The 5,374-nt window shown below is 33.8% G+C and overlaps 1 pseudogene; it reads left to right on the forward strand.

Moving 5' to 3' along the window:
• The first annotated feature begins 1,381 nt into the window (after nt 1-1,381).
• Nucleotides 1,382-4,741, forward strand: LOC107866617 (annotated as a pseudogene).
• Nucleotides 4,742-5,374: the final 633 nt, after the last annotated feature.

The raw sequence follows: 5,374 nt of genomic DNA on the forward strand, positions 1-5,374 counted from the left end.
AAAACACCTCAAGGTGTTTTCATTCTTTTTTTTTTTTTTTTTGGACTCAACTTTTCCTATCAATTTATTAAAAAATACATCTAAAGTCTAAAATATTTTTAAAAACACTACAGCCAAACACAATTTCAAATCTATTTTCAACTTTTAAAATATCAAATAACGTAAATACATTTTTGATGTTCATGGTCAAACGGGTTAGGTACTTAGCCCATCTACAGAGATCTCTGAATCATGTACCAAATTTGGTATGACATTTTCTTTGTAACTTTTTGCACATCAATAATTAATCGAGATAATTTTTTAAAAAAAATAGCACGGGCGTGTACCTGATACTAGTTGTCATTTGGAATAATTGAATTTTTGTCATGTTTATTAACTTGATTAGGACATTTAATTATATGAAAATAATAGGAACAATTTTTTGTGAATTTGCCATTGAGAGCATTCATACTCTAGTTTTAGCTCATTAGAATTTAATTAGACTATCTTATTAAAACTAAATAATTAATATGCCTAGTTAGAAGCATTCACATAGGTTGTTTATTTTTTTTGATTTCCCAAGGTATTCCCACAGTCGGCAGTCATGAGATTAATTCTTCGTTCCATTGTCAGCGCACTAAGCGGAAGAGAACTAGTCACAGACTTTTCTCCATTCAACAGAGGTGGGGATCGAACCCCCAACCGCTTGCATAAGGGGTGAGGTGCTGAACCACCACACCAATCTTTGTGGTTCACATAGGTTGTTTTTCTTGTTATGCCATATTGTATGTGAAGAATAACACAAGCAAATAACCTACATTGTCACCTCACCCATAAGAAATAGTACATTATAGTAGTATTAAAGCATAAGTTCATTATTGCAGAGCATATGTTTTTCTGGAATCTTATTTATTCTAATTGTAAATAGTTGTCACATGTATTATTTTATTCCATGAAATTTTCCACTATATAAAGTTAGTGCTTTACGTTTCTAAATTCTTATGATTGGTGGTTTAAGTAACCATATACAAATAGTGGCCCCACTAGTGCATCACAAATGCCCACTTGTTATTGGACACAAGGTTATCAAAATTCTCCTCTTCTTCTCTATTTACGTGAGATAGTTGAAATTTGAGAGTCAATTAATTTTTTTTATTGATTAAAAATTTTATACAATCTTTTAAACATTTTAAGTTTTAAGTATTGCGATTTATAGTAATTTTTATGCAGTTTTTAAATATATAAATTTTATTTTAAAAAATTTATAATTTCTATATCTAAATTTACGATTAAAATTTAAAAGTTTGAATCTTAAAATTTTAAACGTGACATAAAAATTGGAACAGAGAGTACTATAAATGGTAGACATTCTTTCCAAATTAAATATGACAAGCCCAAAGGACACAAACTTGTTTCCAAATATATTGAAAATAGAGTTTGCTACAACAATGAGCATGGACTTGTTAATAACAACTTTAGCCATTCTTGCTTTCTTTGAATCCCAATTAGCTTATGCCTATGATCTCCACCCTCTACAAGACATATGTGTTGCAGTTAAAGACCCTAACACTTCTGGTAAATCATCCATTTAGTCAATGATTTTCTTTTTTCACGTTTTAAAAAATATGTGTCCGTTTTAATTTGTTTGTCTTACTTTCATTTTAGTCCCTTTTTTAAAAAAAAAAAATATGTCATTTGTTGTTTTGACAACTCTTCTAACTTTCATATAATATATTTAGAACCACAAGATTAAAGGATATTTTGATACTTCGATATATCCTTTTAAGACCACGAGATTCTAAACTTTCTTTACTTTCTTAAACTTCGTGTCAAGTTATATGATCACTACTGTTGCTAACAGCGATTGCTTCGTTGGAAAGAGATATGCTAAGTGAATGCCTTAAATGCATGTATGCTTTATTGCGGATAGTTCGTGATGTTCATATTGATCAATCTAGCATTGGTAGTGGCGGAGCCATAGCCGACGAAGGGTGGTCAGATGAACAACCTTCGTCGGAATTTATTTTTTCGAGTATATAGGTTAAATATACATATTTATGGTTATATACATGTTATTGCATACCCTTGACAATCTAGAGAAGCATAGTCCAGTGGTCAAGAGTATACATTTTCGCATCAACAACCTGGGTTCGAACCTTGGCAGGTGCATCAATGCTCCGCCACTGAGCATTGGATAGACCTCATACAATAAATGTCCTACCTCTATTATATCTTTTGTTTCATTTTTTCAGAAACAATCACAAACATTTCTTTGATAATGAAACCACCACCAGAAATTCAATGTATATTCCTGAATAATCTCACTTTTCAATATTCTGACCTTTATTTTATTTCACTACAGTTTTCATGAATGGGAAATTTTGCAAAGATCCAAACCTCGCAAAAGTAGATGATTTCTTTGCTTCAGGTCTTAATATAAGTGGAAATGCAGTGCCTAAATTTGGTATTTTTGCAAAACTTTTGGATGTAAACACAATTCCTGGACTCAACACTCTGGGCATTTCTATAGCTCGTGGTGACTTCGAACCAAAGTGACTTATCCCACCCCACACACACTCGCGAGCTAGTGAGCTCATAACTATTTTGGAGGGAACTATTTACGCGGGATTTCTTGTTCCTGATACAAACTTTTTTAAGAGTCGTCTCTTCGGCGATGTGTTTGTGATCCCACAAGGGCTTATACACTTCCAATATAATGTGGGAGACAAAAAAGCCGCTATACTTGCTACTTTCAGTCAAAATCCTGGACTCGTCGTGGTTCCTAGTTCAATCTTTGCTTCTGCCAAAGGTTTCCAGCTTGATAAGAAAGTGATTGAAGAACTTCGAAAGAAATTCTTATAGAAATGACAATATATTCTCCTAGGACAATATATATGTCGTTGCAATAATGTTTTCCTATTTTTATCACTGATGGTGTATTTGCTATTCCAATCATTCTGTTATTGTGTTCACTTTTCCAATATTTTTCTCCTATTTTAAAAAATGTTTGTTGGATGTTTCCAACCTATTCTCTTCTTCCATCATGTAAGGTCTTCTTTATGTCCTGTGATATTTGGTAGAATTTGCTAAATTTAATCCAAAGTGCATAAGAAAGATACTCATTTCCATTATATTATTATGCAATGAAAACTAACATTTTCTCCAATAATGGAATTTATGATGTTATAAGGTAAAGTTCAACCACTTTACCTAACAAAAGAAGGTTTTATGACTAACTTTAGTAGGGGCATGATACGAGAATGACCACGGAGATGGACATATGTGAGATATATTGAACTCGAGCCTTGAAGCGTGCAAGTCAAGTGCAAAGGAGGGCCTAAATAGTCTCCAAAACAGTCCACAAACTACACTCCAAGGACACCTAAAGTGAAGCCTTTGACTAAGGGATCTTTTGGACATTTCACACAATTTTTGTAACCTACTATAAATAGAATATATTAGGTCATTTACTACTTAGACTTCGATGATATTTGTAAGTTGTATAACACTTTGAAAGACAAGTCCTCTCTTCTCTTTAAGAGGCAACCCGAAATTAGAGTGATACTAGTGTGAAATCACTAGTGCTGCATTCATGGCTTGAGACGTTGGTGTTCAGAGGAAGTAAAGTCCCTCTTGTGTCAACGTAGGAGTCAGGTTAACCGTTGCATGTTGTGTTAAGGGTCCAAGAGTATCACATGTTCTTTGGTTCTTAAGATTATACCAACCAAGGTCTAACTATCTATCCTTTGTTCATTTTATTCTTATAATCGTTTGTACTAGTTTGTTCTCGTTTCTAGGGAATCCATGAGTTGTTGTTACAATATTGTTGTGTTCTTCTTCTTGTTTTGTAACTTAGTTTGGTTGTTTTGTGTCTTTCCTTGCTTTTCTTGTATCATTTGGTATCAAAGTTTGTGGTTGATTTTGTTCCAACAGAATCAATATTGGGCTTGCTAAAAAAATCAAAAAAAAAAAAAAAAAAGAGAGAGAAGTGTTCTTGTTGTTGACTTGGCCAAGAGTTTTGTGACTAGATCTAGTATATTTTTGCTTGTCTAGTGTATTTCTAGTGTTGGTTTCTTTCTCACCAACACTAAAAGTGTCTAGATCTAAAGTTGGGCTTATAATATTGAATAATGTTGTGGTGACTTGAAGTTGGCCGTGTGTTGAAGATTGGTGGACGATTGGTAGTGTTGTTGTTGTGTTCTTGAGAAGTTGTTATGTTCTTGAAGATTGTTATTGTGTTCATCTTGTTCTTCACCTAGTCTTATAATTTAAACTACAAAAAGTGCAAACTTGATTCAAATAGGTGAAGATAAAGTTGTAAAGTTTGTTGGTGAGAAGATTTGAACCATCACTTCCAAGACTTGACATCAACTTTTTCAACTACTATCCTTAAATCAAGGTGTTTGGTGGAACACTACAAAAAAAGGGGTATAATTGTGGGGGTTTATTTACGGGGATTACTCTAACCCCTGCAAAACTATATTAAATGCGAGGGTTAAAAATCCACCGCTAAAAATTTTATAATTTGCAGGGGTTTTAACCCCCGCTATACATCAAAATAATACCACCAAAAAATATATAATTTGTGGGGGTTAAGTTTTAACCTCCATTATACATCAAAATAATACCGCCAAAAAATATATAATTTGCGGGGGTTTTAATCCCCGCTATCCATTCCCAAAAAATACCGCTAAAAAATATCGTGATATTTCCTCCCCTTTTTTTCCCAAAAGCATTTGTCTCTCTCTTACTTTCCCCAAAACATTTCTCTTATGCTATCATCTATAGAAACATCTCTCTTTACAAGCCGTACTTCTCAAATACACTGTTTTTGGACTTCCGCTAATGCTAAGAAATCATCAAGGCTTCTAATACAGGTAAAGTTTCCATTGTATATGATTTACAGCTGTAGTAAAAAACAGTAGTCATCATCTCCATAGCTTAATATCTTTACTCTATGCTCAAACAAACCCTCCGCAAATGTCTTCCCAATAGTCGATCCAAGAATTATCAATAGCCCAACTTGTTTCTGCCTCGGTTGGCTTTCTAGTGTTTATGTGGGGTATGCTTTAGTTGATTTGTATGCGAAATCCTCGTGTATCAAGAATGCAGCTATGATGTTCAATGAAATGCTTGTTATAAATACTGTGTGCATGAATGCACTTCTTTCAGGTTATTCTGAAGCTAAGATGTAGATGGAGGGACTGGCACTGGTGAGGAAGATGCCATGTTTAAATCTAGGTGATGATAATTTTACTTTTTTGGCTGCTTTGCGTGCTTGCGTTGGGCTCTCTGCATTTGAGTTTGGTAAGCAGGTCGATGGATGTGTGTCACATCCCTTTTTTCGCTCGAGAAGCCGAAGTCAAAGATTTTTCCAATTAAAGTGACGATATTG

Source organism: Capsicum annuum, chromosome 3 (assembly GCF_002878395.1).
Source record: "Capsicum annuum cultivar UCD-10X-F1 chromosome 3, UCD10Xv1.1, whole genome shotgun sequence".
Classification (NCBI taxonomy): Eukaryota; Viridiplantae; Streptophyta; class Magnoliopsida; order Solanales; family Solanaceae; genus Capsicum; species Capsicum annuum.